Raw genomic sequence first — 19,667 nt, 5'->3', positions numbered from 1 at the left:
TGCACAAGCATATTCAGCCATGGAGAAAACAGAGGGGGCAGTGCAGTCAATCGGATGGTTGTGGGTTTGGCTCTCCATTTCGAGTTGCCCAGTTTGCTGAGAAGGGCATTTTTGAGTGCTGGCTTTTGCTTTCAGCTTATCGATGTGTGTTTTGTCGGTCAAATAATGGTCACGGATCGCACCAAGATAGACTGGGTTTTCACAGTGTTATAGTTTGGTCCAATTCCACATAATCTTCAGATTTCGATTTGCATGTTTATTCTTCAAGTAGAAGGCACAGGCCTGAAGTTTTGAGGCAGTGGCTCTCGGATGGTTGACAGGATGGTTGATGGATGACAGGTTGGTCAGGGCTGCAGAGAGAGGACATTGCAATTCAGGGAACTCATTCTTCTGTGTTGTGATATACAGGTCATCTGCATAGATAAAGATAAACTCTTGGTCTGAGGATGGAAAGGCGAGTCATTGACATATAAATTAAACAATGGGAGCCAGGAAGCTTCCTTGAGGAAGGCTGTTCTTCTGCCTGTGTCATCAGCAACTTGCTCCGGACAATTTGAGAGAGAAGGGGAGGGGTGTAGGAGGTGGGGGGAGTTAATAAAAAGCACAACAAACTTGGAATAACCTACATTGTAGCGGTTACCTTATTCGCATGTCACGCGGTTACTTTATTCGCATGTCACGGTTACCTTATTCGCATGTGGCGGTTACCTTATTTGCATGTGGCGGTTACCTTATTTGGTCATAATCCACGTGCACGGGCCTGTGGGGCTTTAGGTTGTGTCGACGTGACGTGCGCGCGGTTGTTGGAGCCACGCCGTCCAAAGAGGGTTTTGGCTTTATAAAAGCTGTACGAGTTCCGTTCGCGATATCTGTGCTGAAGATTTCTGTTCGAATAAACGAGCTTCGAACCCTACGAAATGGCCTCGTCTTCTCGTCTTCCGCAACTCCTAAACTGGTGACCCCGGCTGTCCCTGAACGGATTTGGGGGCTGCAAACGAACACGGCAAGAGCGCCCTGGCCAGGGAAACCACCTAAACTGGTGACCCCCGGCTTCTCCCGAACAGATTCTGGCGCTGCAAACGTGCATGGCGACACCTACACTGGTGACCCCGGCTGCTCCCAAACGATTTTGGGGGTTTCAAACGAACGTGGCAAACGCAGTTTCGATCGAACTGCCGGAGTTTGGGGGACGACGGGCGGCCAGGCCATGTGGTTCGTGTGCACGACGCTTGGCTCCTCCTCTGCGACCAGAGGGGCGAGCTTGCTCCAGGATCCTCTGAAGGAATGTGGTTACGAGACGTGGGTGGCACTGCTGCTCATCTCCTACGCACGCACTGACGTTGGCGGCACGGCTGCTTCGTCACGTTCACGCGCACTGCGCGTGGCACCTCCTCTGCGAACAGAGGGGTGCGCCTTCTCCAGGATCCTCCGACGAGACGTAGGTGGCACTGCTCATCTCCTGCGCGCACACTGACCCGGGTGGCACTGCTGCTCGTAACTTCGCGCGCAATGCGCGCGGCACCTCCTCTGCGAACAGAGGGGTGCGCCTTCTCCAGGATCCTCCGATGGGACGCGGGTGGCACTGCTGCTCGTAACTTCGCACACACAGGCCGAGTACTGCTGCTCGTAGCCTTCGCGCGCACTTCGGCCAAGCACATCCTCTGCGGCCAGAGCGGTTAGCCTTCTCCAACGTGCGCTGCTGCACGTAGCTTTCGCGCGCACTACGGCCAAGTACCTCCTCCGCGACCAGAGCGGAGCCTTCTCCAACGAGCACTGCTCGTCACCTTCATGCAACTACGTACTACAACTACAACTCGCGAACACTCTACAACTACAGCTACAGCTCACGTGTAGAAAGCTGCAACCCACGTAACTACTACTCCTACCCTGCAACCTCGGGAGGCCAGCGAGGAACCTCAGCAGCCTCCTCCGAGGCCTTGCCCAGCCTCCTCGGTTGGCTCAACCCCACGGCGGCGTTTTTTTTTTCCGCGTGCACCGAGGCCGAGCATTGCTCGAGCCTTCTCGGCACTGCCGAGTGCACCCGAGAACTACATTACTCTGCAACCTCGGGAGGCCCGCGAGGAACCTCAGCAGCCTCCCCCGAGGGCTTTCCCAGCCCCCTCGGTTGGCTCAACCCCACGGCGGTGTTTTTTTTTTTCGCGTGCACCGAGGCCGAGCACTGCTCGAGCCTTCTCGTCACTGCCGAGCACGCCCGCGAACTACATGCATGTCCGTGCGAGTGCATTCTGGGGAGGCGCATGTAGCAGTTACCTTATTCGCATGTCGCGGTTACCTTATTCTCATGTGGCGGTTACCTTATTTGGTCATAATCCACGTGCACAGGCCTGTGGGGCTTTTGATTTTGTGGACGTGACGTGCACGCGGTTGTTGGAGCCACGCCCTCCGAAGAGGGTTTTGGCCTTATAAAAGCTGTACGAGTTCCGTTCGCGATATCAGTGCTGAAGATTTCTGTTCTAATAAACGAGCTTCGAACCCTACGAAATGGGCTCGTCTTCTCGTCTTCCGCAACTCCTAAAACATAATATATAATAGAAGTTAGTACATTGTTGAAGCGAATTCAAGAACCTAATGATCAATTACATATTAAAATGCCCCCAATCTTGCTCCACTTTTGACTGTTTGGATTAAGCTTCTGCCATCATTTTATTTTGTCCTTTTCCTTGCAGTCAAACTTCCGTGGCTACAGGACGAGGAACCAGCTCAAGGGAAGACCAAATGGAAACGAAATGATTGCTTTGCAGTCCAGTGATTACAACTTTCATTTAATGGAGGAAATTCCACCAATCAACGTGCTGGACGAACCACGTTACCCCAGCAAAGTTGAAAAACAAGTGAATCCTGGTAAATTGAGTTCGCGGAGCCATCAGGTGTGTTCCGACAGACCGAGCTCTCGGAGTTCATGTTCAAGTCACGAAGGTGATCGAGACCGAGCTCTTGAGTACCAGCACCGGGCTAAGCTGGGTAAATTAATTCTACCCCGATTGGGTCAGGATGGTGGCAGCGAATCACATGACTCAACGTCGAAAACCACCAAGAAAGTATCTTCATTTTACAATGACTTGGAGTCTTGTCATGAGGTCGATGTAATCGGGATGAAGAATAGTTTATTGGAAGACCCGTCAAAGGAAGAAGCCGTTGTAACAATTCAAGCAGGTTACCGAGGACACCTGGCCAGGAAGGATTTGAAGAAGCAGCACCAAACTGCAACAACTATCCAAGTAAGAAAACATTTTAAAATAATGTTAAACAATCTAAACGTTGAAATGTTCATACAAATAAACCCTTAGTTTTGGGTTTACCTGCTTGGTATTTCGATCTTGGTGCAAAGGTCTTTATATTGTGGATGCAGGTTCGACTTTCAGATCTGCAATGGATTACTGTGGCATGGCTGTCTTTCATCCTCTGATTTTTTTTTTTTTTTTTTTGTATACAACATCGAGGCTCGTGTAAGAACTAACATACAGTCACGTGAAAAAGTAAGAACACCCCATGTAAAGTTTTGACTTTTTCAACATATTTCAACATACAGCTATTTGATCTTCATTTCAACAATATTTGTAGATAAAGGTGATATAACATAACAAATATCATGAAACATTTACATTTTGTAGTCCATTGTATCATTTAAATAAACATCAATGCAAATTTCACCTGTGGAAAAAGTAAGTACACCCTTGGCTCTAATAGGTGGTATTGCCCCCTTAGGCAGAAACAACCTCAAGTAGGCATTTCTTATAACTGTCTACCAGTCTCTGACATCGAGTGCGAGAAATTTTTGCCCACTCCTCCATGCAGAATTCTTTCAGCTGTGCGATGTTTGAGGGGTTTCTTGCATGCACAGCTCGTTTCAAATCCCCCCACAACATCTCGATGGGATTTAGATCCGGGCTTTGACTTGGCCATTCCAGAACCCTCCATTTCCTTCTTTTCAGCCATTCCTTGGTGGATTTACTGGTATGTTTAGGGTCATTGTCATGTGTTACGGATTCGTCACTTCCGTTGTGTTGGTTTGCATCCGCTGTAAATATTTCTGATCCCATGTACTATTATTGTGTTCAAAAGGTTCATTGTCCATGGTTTTCAAATCAAAAAGGTTTTCAAAAGGTAAAAAAAAGTTAATGTTACAAGAGATAGGAAATCGGATCGGAAACCGGAAGATGAAGACGAAGAGGAAGAAGAGGGGAAAAAGAGGCAGAGCGAGTGAAGTCGGAGAAGAAGCGAGTTGCTTCAAGGTCCGGGGCGAACGTTGTCGAACGAAAGTCGCTAGTGAACTTTCGGGGTTCCCATGAAATGGATTCCTACAACAGCGTGGTTAGCGCTGTGACGGATTAACCTGCATGTCAGGTTTTGCTATCGATTCAGGAGAGAATCATCACCGTGCTGTTGCGCCACGAGACCGGGCCATCGGCCATTTTGACTCGCGCGGGACTTGTGCTTCACTCGCGGTTTCGTTTCTTTTCGACAGTTCTCACCGCATTCGGACGTCGATCTGGGGCGTGTGTGTGACGCGGAGTTTTGAAGGCTAATTCGTCCATAGCCGGTGGTGTGATCTCTCAGTCGCCTGTGGGGCGCCTTTAGATTTCCCAGTCGCCTTGAGGGCGCCTTTGTACAGCTTCGGCTGTGTGACTGCCCTTGCCATCCGCACGGGATTCTGGTCTCGATTGGACATCGTTCTCGCGATCGCAGGAGCGAATCAACTTCGTCTTGAAGCCGGGAATAAGAGACATTGGGGAATGTTCTTGTTACACTCACTTGGAGCACAGTGAGGTATATATTACAAAACTGATGGTACCATCATAGAACATATTGATTGTACTTTTGAATACTATTGTTGTTGTACTGTTATTCGTGTGTGATCTGAATTCAATATTTGTTTGTGAGTAACAATTGGGGTGGCTTCTCCATTGATCTTTGACACACAGAATAACACATTTTTCTGCCGTGACTCCTCTCGGGGCTCGGAGGTACACCGTGACCAGGGGGTCGGGGAGGTGCACGTAACATATGTTGGAAGGTCCACCTTCGGTTGAGCTTCAACTTTCCGACAGATGGCCTCACATTATCCTCAAGCACCCTCTGGTACAATGAAGAATTCATAGTGGATTCTATGATGGTGGGCTGCCCAGGCCCTGATGCAGCAAAGCTGCCCCAAACCATAATATTTCCACCACCATGCTTTACAGTTGGTATCAGGTTCTTGTGGTCAAATGCTGTCTTTGGTTTTTGCCAAACATGTCTTCTGGTACTGTGGCCAAATAGCTCTACCTTTGACTCATCTGTCCAGAGCACATTGTTCCAGAAGTGCTGGTCTTTGCCTACGTGTTCATTGGCAAACTTTAGTCTTGCCCTGATGTTCTTTCTGGACAGCATAGGTTTCCTGCTGGCACACCCTCCCATGTAGATCAAGTTTGTGCAGTCTCTTTCTAATGGTAGACCCGTGCACTTTGACATCAACAGTGGCAAGAGCTACCTGTAGGTCCCGTGATGACATTCTGGGGTTCTGAGAGACTTCTTTCAGCATCTTGCGGTCTGCTCTCGGGCTGTACTTGCTGGGGCAGCCTGGCCTGAACAAGTTGGCAGTTGTTTGGAATCTTCTCCACTTGTAGATGATCTTCCGGACAGTCGAATGATTGATTTCAAATTGTTTGGAGATCTTTTTCAATCCCTTCCCAGACTCGAAGGCATGGAAACCTTTTTTCTGAACGCCTCAGAGAGCTCTTTTGATCTAGGCATGGTGACGCCGCACACTTCAACAACAAAGAGCAAACCAAACTAAATGTCTGAGGTTTAAATAAGACAGGTTCCTCCAAGATCCTCTCTCACGATGTTCTAATCATTTGCACCTGAGCTGGTGCACCCGATTCTAATTTTAGGTATTTGAAGTGGTGATAAATGTAGGGGTGTACTTACTTTTTCCACATGTGAAAGTTGCATTGATGTTTATTTAAATTATGCAATGGACTACAAAATGTAAATATTTCATGATATTTGTTATATTATATCACCTTTATCTTTCAATATTGTTGAAATGAAGATCAAATAGCTGCAAGTTGAAATATGTTGAAAAAGTCAAAACTTTACATGGGGTGTACTTACTTTTTCACTTGACTGTAAATGACAAAAAAACAAACAAACAGAAAAAACGGACATATAAGACAAAATAAGGGGAGTGGGAGACAAGATGGGGGGAGAGAGAGAAGCACACAAGTACAACATTTGAGAACAGGGACATCGGGAGATCTGTGGGAGGAAGAGGGCTTGGGGAGTAGGCGTGGGAAAGGGGGGTGGGAGAGGGAAAAAAACACATGGACACTGCCAGAACTTCCTTCCAGGAAAGAAGTCGGTATTTCAGAAAAGGGGATCTGGGGTGAATTAACGGGGGTAGAAAGATCAAGGTTTTGGATGGGGGAAGATAAGAGATGGTGGTGAACAGCTGTTTTAAAGACCTGGAGGGATGAGTGGGGTTGAAGAGAGTGAGGGAGTTTGTTCCAGAGGTGGGAGAAAAGAGGAATGAAAGAGTGAAGGTGAATAGAGAGTCTTGATTTTGTCAGTTTTACCAGAAGAGGGTTCGATGTTCTTTCTCGCTGGCTGCAGCCCTTCTAATGTTGGGTGCTGCTTTGCCAGAGAGCAGATAAAGGTTGCTGGTCTTGGTGGGTTTGAGACATTTGCTGATAAAGCGATAATCTTCTTTACATGGAGTCACCATTCCCAAACTGCACAAGCATATTCAGCCATGGAGAAACAGAGGGGGCAGTGCAGTCAATCGGATGGCTGTGGGTTTGGCTCTCCATTTCGAGTTGCCCAGTTTGCTGAGAAGGGCATTTTTGAGTGCTGACTTTTGCTTTCAGCTTATCGATGTGTGTTTTGTCGGTCAAATAATGGTCACGGATCACACCAAGATAGACTGGGTTTTCACAGTGTTATAGTTTGGTTCAATTCCACATAATCTTCAGCTTTCGATTTGCATGTTTATTCTTCAAGTAGAAAGCACAGGCCTGAAGTTTTGAGGCAGTGGCTCTCGGATGGTTGACAGGATGGTTGATGGATGACAGGTTGGTCACTGGTCAGGGCTGCAGAGAGAGTACATTCCAATTCAGGGAACTCATTCTTCTGTGTTGTGATATACAGGTCATCTGCATAGATAAAGATAAAACTCTTGGTCTGAGGATGGATAGGGGAGTCATTGACATAAAAATTAAACAGAATGGGAGCCAGAAAGCTTCCTTGAGGAAGGCTGTTCTTCTGCCTGTGTCATCAGCAACTTGCTCCAGAGAATTTGACAGAGAAGGGGGTGGGGTGGGGGGGGGGGGGGGTAAAAAAAAGCACAACAAACTTGGAATAACCTACATACTATATAATGGAAGTTGGTACATTGTTGAAGCGAATTCAAGAACCTCATGATAAATTACATATTAAAATGCCCCCAATGTTGCTCCACATTTGACTGTTTGGATTAAGCTTCTGCCATCATTTTATTTTGTCTTTTTCCTTGCAGTCAAACTTCCGTGGCTACAGGACGAGGAACCAGCTCAAGGGAAGACCAAATGGAAACGAAATGATTGCTTTGCAGTCCAGTGATTACAACTTGCATTTAATGGAGGAAATTCCACCAATCAATGTGCTGGACGAACCACGTTACCCCAGCAAAGTAAAAAAACAAGTGAATCCTGGTAAATTGAGTTCGCGGAGCCATCAGGTGTGTTCCGACAGACCGAGCTCTCGGAGTTCATGTTCAAGTCACGAAGGTGATCGAGACGTAGCTCCAGCTCTTGAGTACCAGCACTGGGTTCAGCAGGGTAAATTAATTCTACCCCGATTGGGTCAGGATGGTGGCAGCGAATCACATGACTCAACGTCGAAAACCACCAAGGAAGTATCTTCATTTTACAATGACTTGGAGTCTTGTCATGAGGTCGATGTAATCGGGATGAAGAATAGTTTAATGGAAGACCCGTCAAAGGAAGAAGCCGTTGTAACAATTCAAGCAGGTTACCGAGGATACCTGGCCAGGAAGGATTTGAAGAAGCAGCACCAAACTGCAACAACTATCCAAGTAAGAAAACATTTTAAAATAATTTTAAATAATCTAAACGTTGAAATGTTCATACAAATAAACCCCTAGTTTTGGGTTTACCTGTTTGGAGTTTCAATCTTGGTGCAAAGGTCTTTATATTGTGGTTGCAGGTTCGAATTGATGATCACACGTTAGTTAGTCCATTGTTTAATTATGTGTTTCTGAATCATGACAAGTGTACACTGATGTCTGCTATTGTCCCGGATCTCATGTACAATATTCGTCGATACGTATCGGTCAAATTTCAACCGCCACTGCACAAGTCCTTCCATGACCCTTCAATTGCTGCAAAATGAAACGAAAAACAGGTGAATGTCCGTTTTATACCCAACATGGTGGAGCTTAAAATCATCATCATAATCATTTCGTATTGTCACACCCATATCTGTCCGTTGGCGAGCACATAAAAGCTACATCATTAGCCTCTGCCAGATCCTTTGGTGTACATGTCCCATGTAGTATGCCACAGCTCAAGAGATGTTCCATGGTCTGGGAGCCGTGGCTGCATTTGCAGTCTGCTGTGTCTTTACTGTATCCCCATCTCAACATGTTTGATTTACATCTCCCCATGCCATCCCATAGTCTGTTCAGGCTGTGCCAGTTTATCCATGCAGATCGGCACCGGATGGGAGCTTCTCTCATGGATTGAGTGTCATGTGTTCATCTTGAGGAATAAAACATCATTAACTTCTGCGAGATATCGCCACTAAGAAAATTGCGATGAGACAGTGTTTGGTATAAAACCTCGACCCCAACAGCAGTTTCTGATGGGATTGCTGAACAAGTGAACAAAGGTTAAAACAAATAAATTTTGTCCTTTCCAACATTACTCCTGTTTCACAATTTTCTTAGTTTGCTACTTACCTCCACCACCGAAGCTGAACTGAGGTTTTGTTTTCACCCCTGTTTGTCTGTCTGTGAACAAGATATCTCAAAAAGTTCTGGACGGTTTTGGACGAAGCATGGTCGACAGGTTGGGTGTTTGACAAGGACGAATCAATTCGATTTTGGTGAAGATCTGGATCCGGATACTCTAATTTTTAAGTGATTCTTCAACATTGAGCGATATGGCCAAAAATTATACATAGCATGATATCTCGCAGTTATTGATGGAATAGGACTAAAATTGGTGGATGAGTTGGGCAGGTGACAAGAACAAGCCGATTAGATTTTTGGAGGTCTGGATGAAGATCCAGCCTATCAGTGGATGGGATACGTAACGTAAACTGTTCAGCCTGGCCATGGTATGCGTGCTACCGAGTGCCTTTCTGGTTTATTGTTTTTAAAAGGTTTTTGCTTATTTTTGTTGTTGTTGCATTCTGCACGTTGTCCATCCAAATGCTCATTTATTGCGACTGTTGGGATGAGGCCTCAACAATGAAATTAATTTGTTCCTTTCTCTGCAGGCAAACTTCCGTGGCTACAAGTTGAGGAAAGACCTTGAGAAAAGTCCAAATGAAAGAATTACCTTTTATTACAATTATGACAACCTGGATTCAAAGCCTAAAATACCAGCAGCATTCCACGTGCAGAACGAACCAGATAACGTCATCAAAACACAAGGCAATGTAGCTTCCAGCAAAGCCACCTCCAGACGTGAACCAGGAGAATGTCAGAAGAAAGCAGCTCGTGCTCCATTAAAGGGTTCCCAGGCTAAGCCAGATCTTCCTTCTCAGTCATCTCACGATGCTGATGCTAAATCAGCTCAAAGTTGCTCGCGCTGCAAAATATGCAGTCAATCTTACCTTCGCCGTTTTCAATACTCTGACTATTTTTAACCTTAAAATGTGGGCAGCATGAGGAAAGTCATGGAACTTGAACAAAGCAAACTTCCTTCCTGAAAATCAAAGTTAGCAATCCCAAATCAAAATGAGTAATCCCAGCAATTTGGAAGTATGGCTGTTAGATGCTTCCCTGACTATATTTGAAGACTTGAGTCAGAAGTAAGAAGCATTTGTCAGATTTTTGGGCCAAGTGAGCTAGAGCGAGGAACTCCATCTGCAGTATCGTAACAATCCATGTCTGTAATATTTTTGCATAGTTTTAGTTTGTGACTGAAGTACTTCTTCCTGTGACGCGGGAATAATTAAGCAAGACACAGGATGGTGGTTGATACTTGCTGTATTAGAATATGCAGGTATGAGGTAATAAAAGAACCCTATAAGATACAAAAGCACGATTCAGCAAAGATACATTGCAGGTAGCAGATTAAATACCTCAATCAATGGATGATATCTATATTATAATGGGCGAAGGTGATTCTGTTGGATGTCTGTCTGGGGGTCCGTTTGCAGAGTAGCTCCACCCATTCTTGGAGAGGCTTCATGTAAACAAATATCCACCATTTTATTAACTCGAATAGCTTTGAGGCCTGTTTAGTTAGGCCCGTGCTGTCTTTCTCTCTCACACAGGTTTATTTCAATTCTAATTCGATATATCATTTCATTTTTAAGAGTCGCTAACATAGTGTTAGACTCGGTTGAAAAAAAACGGGAAGAGAATCCCAAGAAAGTTTCCGTTTATAGAACAAAATGATTTCTCAAAGGCCTGTAAACTAAACGCCCATTTTATCGAATTCACCATCTGATTTAATTTTTATCGATGGTTTTAGACTCGGTGTCAGAAATAATTGAGAACATTCACGCACGCACGGGAAATTGCCGAGATATATTTATAAAAATCGCGCCATGATGATACACAAAAATACACCGCCTAAAATAACAGTTGGGGAAAATGTCAACATATATTAAAAATTCGCTTTTTCTTTTCGTTAAGATATATTACTTTTACATTTTATGAGAGTCGGCACAAAAACGACATATATATCTTCGTTCTTTCTTATTTCATTCAACATTATTATCCGGAAGTAAAAGATGTTTCAGGAAATTACCGAGAGATAGGTCTTCGTTTTTTTTTATTAGTTATGTGCGCATACACTTTAAATAGGTTTGGCAATAGGGGTTGGCGAGGAGTGTGAGGGGTTGTAGAGGAGTGTGAGGAGGTATTGGAGAGGAGTGCGAGGAGGCATTGGAGAGGAGTGCGAGGAGGTATTGGAGAGGAATGCGATGAGTTATTGGAGAGGAGTGCGAGGAGGTATTGGAGAGGAGTGCGAGAAGGTATTGGAGAGGAGTGCGAGGCGGTAATGGAGAGGAGTGTGAGGAGGTATTGGAGAGGAGTGTGAGGGGTTGGAGAGGAGTGTGAGGGGTTGGCGAGGAGTGTGAGGGGTTGTAGAGGAGTGTGATGGGTTGTAGAGGAGTGTGAGGAGGTATTGGAGAGGAGTGCGAGGAGGCATTGGAGAGGAGTGCGAGGAGGTATTGGAGAGGAATGCGAGGAGTTATTGGAGAGGAGTGCGAGGAGGTATTGGAGAGGAGTGCGAGGAGGTATTTGAGAGGAGTGCGAGGTGGTATTTGAGAGGAGTGCGAGGAGGTATTTGAGAGGAGTGCGAGGAGGTATTGGAGAGGAGTGCGAGGAGGTATTGGAGAGGAGTGCGAGGAGGTATTGGAGAGGAGTGTGAGGAGTTATTGGAGAGGAGTGTGAGGAGCGATTGGAGGGGAGTATGAGGAATTGAAGAGGAGTGTGAGGGATTGGAGAGGAGTGTGAGGGATTGGGGAGGAGTGTGAGGGATTGGAGAGGAGTGTGAATGGTTGGAGAGGTGTGTGAGGGGTTGGAGAGGAGTGTGAGGAGTTGGAGAGGAGTGTGAGGGGTTGGCGAGGAGTGTGAGGGGTTGGCGAGGAGTGAGGGGTTGGCGAGGAGTGTGAGGGGTTGGTGAGGAGTGTGAGGAGTTGGCGAGGGGTGTGAGGGGTTGGCGAGGAGTGTGAGGGGTTGGCGAGGAGTGTGAGGGGTTGGCGAGGAGTGTGAGGAGGTATTGGAGAGAAGTGTGAGGAGGGTTTGGAGAGGAGTACGAGGAGGTATTGGAGAGGAGTACGAGGAGGTATTGGAGAGGAGTACGAGGAGGTATTGGAGAGGAGTGCGAGGAGGTATTGGAGAGGAGTGCGAGGAGGTATTGGAGAGGAGTGTGAGGAGGTATTGGAGAGGAGTGTGAGGAGGTATTGGAGAGGAGTGTGAGGAGGTATTGGAGAGGAGTGTGAGGAGGTATTGGAGAGGAGTGTGAGGAGGTATTGGAGAGGAGTGTGAGGAGGAGTGGTATTGGAGAGGCGTGAGGGTGGAGAGGAGTGAGGGGTCACATATTATGTGAAATAAATAAGTTGTATTCATTACACCATTTTGTAAAATTAAATGTGCAGCATCTAAATCAAGATGTCCAAATGTCACACACCATACCCGTGAGATTCCCACGGGTGACCCGACTAGTAAATTATAATGGTTCAATGTTTACAATAAATACATTGAGTATGCAACCACAGGTGCATCCAAATACAAGTCCGACAGGCTAGACGAATGTGCAACCATGAGATACATCAGGGGCAGACAATGTCTACATACTATCGCAAGACGTGCACTATGGGAGATTTCTATAATTATTAGGGTCGGTGAGTTATGCAAGTAGTTAAATTGTTTGTTTTTTTTTGTTTTGTTTTTTTTGTATACAAGATCGAGGCTCGTGAAAGAGCGAACATTAATCACACAGAAAGACAAACCGACACATAAAACATATAACATCGGGAGCGGTAGACAAGATGGGGAGAGAGGGGGAAGGACACAAACACAACATTTGAGAGCAGGGACCGAGAGACATGGAGACATCGAGAGATCTGAGAGAGGGCGAGGGCTTTGGGGGGGGGGGGCATGGGAAGGGGGCGGTGGGAGAGGTATAAAACATATGGACACTGCCAGGACTTCCAGGAAAGAAGTTGGAATTTCAAACAAGGTGCTTCTGGGGTGAATTAGCGGGGGTAGAAAAGATCAAGGTTTTGGATGGGGGAAGATAAGAGATGGTGGTGAACAGCTGTTTTAAAGACCTGGAGGGAGGAGTGGGATTGAAGGGAGTGAGGGAGTTTGTTCCAGAGGCGGGAGAAAAGAGGAATGAAAGAGTGAAGGTGAGCAGAGAGCCGAGATTTCAGCAGTTTAACCATCAGAGGGTTGCTGGCAGATCTTGTGCGACCTGTAGGAATATTTGGGGGACAGAGCACAGAGAGAGCTGGGGGTGCAAGGCCGGAGAGGAGTCGGTAGAAGACAGAAAGACCACCTACCTGCCTGCGGTGAGTGAGTGAAAGGCCCTCAGAGATAGCTTCATCGCGGGAGATTCCAATAATTCTGAAAGCTTTGGTTTCAACAGCGTGAAGCCGAGCTAGGTGTGAGGCAGGAGCACCGGCCCATAGGGGAGAACAGTATTCCATTGAGCTGCGGATGAAAGCCTTGTATGTGGTGAGGAGCTCAGGTGTGCCGAGGAAGGACTTCGCACGACGGAGGATGCCCAGTCGGCGACTGGCTTTGGAGGCCAGCTTGGAAATGTGGTTTTCCCAAGAAAGATCATGGCAGATAGTGAGACCCAAAAGCTTGAGCGACAGAACTTCTTGGAGAGGATTGTTTAATTGTACGTCAATGTGAACTTTGTTCTTAAAGCATGTAAGGATATGGAAAGGCAAGTTTTTGGCCCATTGTTAAATTAGTATTTACACACCAGAATGTGCTTTCAAGGCTCGGCAGCGTGAGCAAGGCCTTGGGAGTGGAACCGAAGCTATAAGGGGACATCTGTAAATAGTTTTTTTACCCTTAAGTGGAGAGCCCCAGCGCTGAGTGTTGACTCAAGCCCAGGGTGAGTGCATTAATCAAGTAGTGAGATTGTGCAGGTCAGAGTAGGTTGACATATAGGGGATAAGATCATGGTTTCTCCTCCTTTGCCTGCGATAGTATCTTATGGAAAGCTTTCAGTGACTGTAGAATAGAAACCAGATGGGCTTTTGGTGCCAAGAAGACGGAGTCGACTAAGTTCTGTGTTGATCTCTACATTCCAATCCCACGACGTCAAAGTAACGGAGGTCTACTTAAGGAGAATGCTCCGAGAGAAGAGGGAGCAGGACGAGCGAGGACAGAAGAGAAGGAAGAAGTCTTCAAACAAGCGACGCGTCATATCTTGGTTATATTTTGTGTTACAAGTTCTCTCTAAATTCGGAATAAACATTGACTGGAATAGACGAGTCTGAGTTCTTTGAGTCTGAGTCTCGTCTTGAGAAATTTATTTAGGGTTCAGTTAAAAGTTCCCCAACAGCACCAAGGCACACCTGGACAACCAAACCCCTTTCTTTACTGACATCAACCAACAAATTCAGTAACAGAACATGAGGATTGTTTAATTAGTTAATAGTATCAAACCAACACGTGTGACTAACCCACACAATGGGTTGATGGATACATGGTTGATGGTTACATGGTTGATGGTTGATGGTTGATGGTTACAGCTCAATGGATAACTTGTACTCACATAGAATAGCTCACATAAATCATGTACGTTTCAGTTCCGTTTACAATTGAATAAACTGCTCGTTAAGACATAACCATATTCGTTTCATCACAACGATGACGTGAGTAATCATTAAGCATCTCGGTATTCCGAAAGGAACTTACCCCTGTCTGACCAGGGTTCAGAGCAAAATGAGAATGCTGGTCGATCCGTTGGAATCTCACGTCAGCAAAGAATTAAATCTCCTGTTTTCCTGACGATGATCAATCCATGCATCCAACGACGAAATGGCGGCAGTGTTTCGAACATGCCGGATGTGACGTATGGGAGGATGCGTATGGGAGGAGGCGCATGAGAGGAGGCTAAATCTATTTCAACCAGGATGTGACGTATGCTACGAAGCGTGCATGCTCAAAATTAATCACTTACACATTCCCCTGCTGCTTGGTTGGCGCCCCGCCAACCAAACCGACAATACAAGTTGTATTTTTCAGTACAATCAAACAAGATTCCCTTGCAGTAAGTGTTACTTAATCCGAGACAACATCTGCATTAACAGGAGTTGGGTATGGCTAACATTCACAAGAATTTTCGGATCGACTGACTGAGCGCACTGGAACTCCTCTGCTAAAACTGATCTAGGCTCATGATAAATATTAATGTGCTGGCCTGCTGTCGATCTAGTAGTTCTTCTTGGAGATGGAGCCTGCTCGTCTGTCTCTAGCTCACAACGATCAACGTCTTGCCTGGCAGTAGCAGGATCCTCATCCTCGATTGAAGTGATAGGTTGCTCCCCTGCTGTGTCTATTGTACGAAGTCCTTCATGTACTCTGATGTCAGAAGCATCAGGTTGATCACTTGCCATACTCGCATCTCAGCCCACTATGGGATCTGCAGCAGGACTAATGAAGAGTGCATATCCTGTTTCGTCCTCTGAAGCATTGTCAACGACCTCAGCTTTCTCTTGTTGTTGCTCTGGAGCATCATATGTTCCAATGGACAGAGGATCTTGATGGAGGTCATCGATAATGTCCCTGGGGTCGAGAATGTCAGTCCTCTGTACTGTCTTTGGAATGGCATTACCCTGAAGAGGTTCGACCAAGTAGGCATGACCATCCGGGTCCGGTCGTCCAATGATGCGGTGTGGGACATGGCTCCACACGTCCTGAATTTTGTGACGATCCTGATGACTCCGGTCTCTCAAGAAAACGCGAGCACCAATAGGCAAGCTGGTCTCCTGTGCATTCCGATCGTGCAATCTTTTGCGTCTCAATGATTCCTTTTCTGTTTTCGCTGATGCAAGGTTGAAAGCTTCTTTCAAACTCAGGTAATGATCGGTGACCCAATCACCAACCGTGCCATAATCCTGCCCCTCGTTCAGTCCCAATAGGTGGTCAATAGGCAGTCTAGGTTCCCGCTCAAAGAAGAGGTGGTAGGGGGAATAGTTGGTCGATGAGTGTGGTGTGCAATTGTACGCATAAATGACTTCAGACAGATATTTCGGCCACACCCGTTTCTTTGCTGGGGGCAGTGATCGCAGGAGGTCATGCATAGTCCTGTTGAAACGCTCACATGAGCCATTTCCTTGTGGGTGGTAGGGAGTTGTCCTGCTTTTGCAGATGTCATATATGGAGCAAAGCTCTCGTATTACTGAACCCTCAAAATTTCTGCCTCTGTCGCTATGGATCCTCAGTGGTGCACCAAATCTCACAAACCAGTCTTTCACAAGCACTCTTGCCACTGTACTAGCTTTTTGGTCTGGAGTCGCCACTGCTTGAGTGTACTTTGTGAACACATCAGTCATTACAAGGACATTTTCTAGACCACAAGACTTTTCAAGAACAGTGTAGTCAATTGCCAGAACTTTGAGGATTTTTTTTTGCAATGAGCGACCCAAGAGTCGGTTTTGCCAAACTTGGAAAGAGTGCACCTGGAACATCCACTGCAGTGGTTCCTTACATCTGCCTCCATTCCAACCCAGTAGCATCTCGTCTGCAGGAGCTCAAAGGTGCGGTCCGCTCCTTGGTGCCCCGACTTATCATGAACTTCAGTTAACACCTGCTTCCTGAGAGATGACGGTAGTAAGAGCTGGTCTACTTTCCTCCCACGAATGGTTGCTTTGCGGTATAGGATACCAGACCTTTCTGCGATGCGGTCCCAGGATCGGAGAAGTTTTCTCACAGACTTGGGCTCTTTGGTAAATTCAGATGAAGTTGGACATTGCTTTCTATTCCAAAAATGGCGAACTCGGCTGATGGTTGGATCGCTTCTCTGAACCGCGTCAAGCTCAGCGTGTGGAATAGTTGGGAAAGTGGAAAGGGCTGGAGGGGCTGTGTTGTCAGACAAAACATGGATCTCCTTGTCCCAAACTCGAGCAATAGTTCTGTGAAACTGTTCCATAATTTCAGAAGGGACAGGTGTTGAAGTTTCAGGTGACATCATTTCCATAAAGCCTTCCTCGGGTCGCACTGTAGTTGGCCGATCTCCATGGTCCTGTTGCCTGCTCAATGCATCCGCATTTCTATTGCTCCTTCCAGAACGGTACTTAATAGAAAATCTGAACTGGGCAAGTTCTGCAGCCCATCTGGACTCAGTAGCTCCTAGCTTTGCAGTCGAGTTGAGATAACTAAGAGGATTGTTATCAGTGTATACAACAAACTCGGCACCAATCAGCATGTCTCTGAACGTCTCTGTGATGGCCCAACGTAAAGCGAGTAACTCTAACTTCATACTACTGTAGTTCTGCATTGATCTCTCGTGCTTTCTCAGACCTCTACTAGCGTAGGCAATGACAGTGCTCCTGTCCCCTTGCTTCTGTGAAGAACATCCCCGAGCCCTTGAAAACTTGCATCTATTTCCAGTATGAATGGGCTGCCATTGACACAGCCTACGCTTCAACTCGGAAAAAGCTGTTGTGCACTCCGATGTCCAACGTCGGTTGAAAGGACGATTGTCTCGTTTCACAGAGTTCTTGACTTTGCCTTTGTGTCTCTTCTGAGTTCCAGAGAGGAGACTGTGCACTGGTGCGGCTTTGGCTGCGTATCCCGGAACAAAGCGGCGATAGTAGCCAGTGAGGCCTAAGAATCCTCGAAGTTCCTGCTCGGTGCTTGGCTTCCTCCATTCCATCACCGCTCGAGTCTTTTCGGGGTCAGGTGAGACACCATCTTTGCCAATGACATGTCCTAGATAATGGAGCTGTTCCTCAAATAGGTAACATTTATGTGGTTTGACCTTCAGATTAAAGGTCCCAAGTCGGGTTGGCACCATATACAATCTCCTCAAAGTCTCTTCGAATGTCGGACCAAACACCAGTATGTTGTCGAGGTAAATCAGCACAGTCTGGAAATTTTCATCACCAAATACCCTGTCCATTAGTCTCATGAAGGTGGCAGGGGCGTTGCAAAGCCCAAAAGGCATCCTCAGGAATTCAGAGGCCTCCTGTCCCAACCCTAAATACGGTCTTCTCCACATCCTCTGATGCCATGGGAACTTGGTAAAATCTGTGAGCAAGATCAAGGCTGCAAAAGTAATTTGGTCCATTGAGTACTTGCAAGGCCTCCTCTATTCTGGATAAAGGATAGGCATCCTTGTGAGTCTGCATGTTGAGTGCCCCATAGTCCACGCACATACGTAAACTCCCATCCTTCTTCCTAGCTCGGACCACAGGTGATGCGAAGGGGCTAGTAGACTCTCTGATGACCCCTTTTCTTACAGCCTGCTTTATGTACTCGAATGTCTCCCCACTGTTGCGGTGGCACACCTCAATGTGGAACCTTCAACGGGACGTTTTTCTTGAGACGAATTTGATGAGTAACTTCATCACAACAGCCAATATCGTCATCTGTTCTACTAAAAACCGAAACATGTTTAGCCAAAACTCCGTCAACACGTTGACGTTGTTCTCTGTCGAGACCATTACCAAAATGCATCTTGTCCATAATGTTTGGTAGAAAGGTGGACTGTTTCTGTTCTGCAGAGACCTCCTCAATGTAGACTTCATTGTCACTCACTTGACTGACTTCAACTTCCGGATCAAACATACATCTCCGTACAACACCAACTGGGGTTCTGGGTTTTAGGTACACATCTTTGTCACCAAAGTTTGCCATTTGGACCGGCACACGACCATTACTTGAGACGGTCACCCATGCAGGACCTACAGCTAAGCCTTTGGGAAGTGGACCAACGTCTGATTCCACATGCTCCAATAATCCTTCATAGCTTTGTCCTCCCTTTGCAGGCATAAGTGATCCATCCAATATGACAATTGTCCGTGCTGGAACCCGTACAGGCTTTCTCCCTGGGACTCGAACTCTGGATACAATGTCATACTCTGTCCCGTTGCTAGCATCCATTTCATCAAACATGGCCAACACAGAAGTCCATATTTCCTCCGATTTCTGGACAAGGTTTCTTAAGAACTGTGGACCATCCTGATCCCTGAGTGCATTTGACACGCGATTCAAAATATTACATCCGATAACACCAGGACACGCCTTTTTGCGTCGAGCTATCGGGGTATTAGTCATATCACGAACAACAAGAAATCCCACCTGTGGAAATGTCCTTCCGAGCCGAGTTAGATCTAACTCGACATATCCCCAGACGGGAACAGAAAGTCCTTGTGCCCCAGATATATGTAGAAACGCAGAAACATGTCACAACTCTCCTTCCCGAACAAGGTGCTCTCGAAAAAAGGATTTAGTAATCGTGGATATCTGTGCTCCTGTATCAAACAAGCATATGGTTTCCAGGGGTCCAATCATGACCCCAACTTCTGGGCACCTACCAACTGCTTTCTGTAATATCGATCCTTGATCCCTCTGTTTACCCGCCATGCGGCTCACAATGACAGGCTGCTCTAGTTTAAAGTATCTACTGGCGAAATTCCATCTTGCTGCCCAGATCTTCCCTGACGTGGACAGTCCCCGCGAAAATGTTCAGCTCACCCACAATCCCAGCAGTGTCAGCGGCCATCGTTCTGCCGGAATCGCCCATATTGCCGGCCAGCTCCACCTGATCTTTGTGAGTTCTGCAGTAGCTTCTCAATTTGCTGCTGTTGGGCTGAAAGCTGTTCACTTTGTCTCTTAATTTCCTTCAGCATTTCACTTTCAGCACTAGCTGTTTCTTGGACCATGACTTCTTTCAGTGTGCTTGTCTTGACTTGTGGTTTCTGACTAACACCTAACCACTGTTGGGCTCTATCTCGAA

This window comes from Myxine glutinosa, chromosome 2, assembly GCF_964187855.1.
Source record: "Myxine glutinosa chromosome 2, kmMyxGlut1.1, whole genome shotgun sequence".
Classification (NCBI taxonomy): domain Eukaryota; kingdom Metazoa; phylum Chordata; class Myxini; order Myxiniformes; family Myxinidae; genus Myxine; species Myxine glutinosa.
This window is presented reverse-complemented; position numbering follows the sequence as displayed.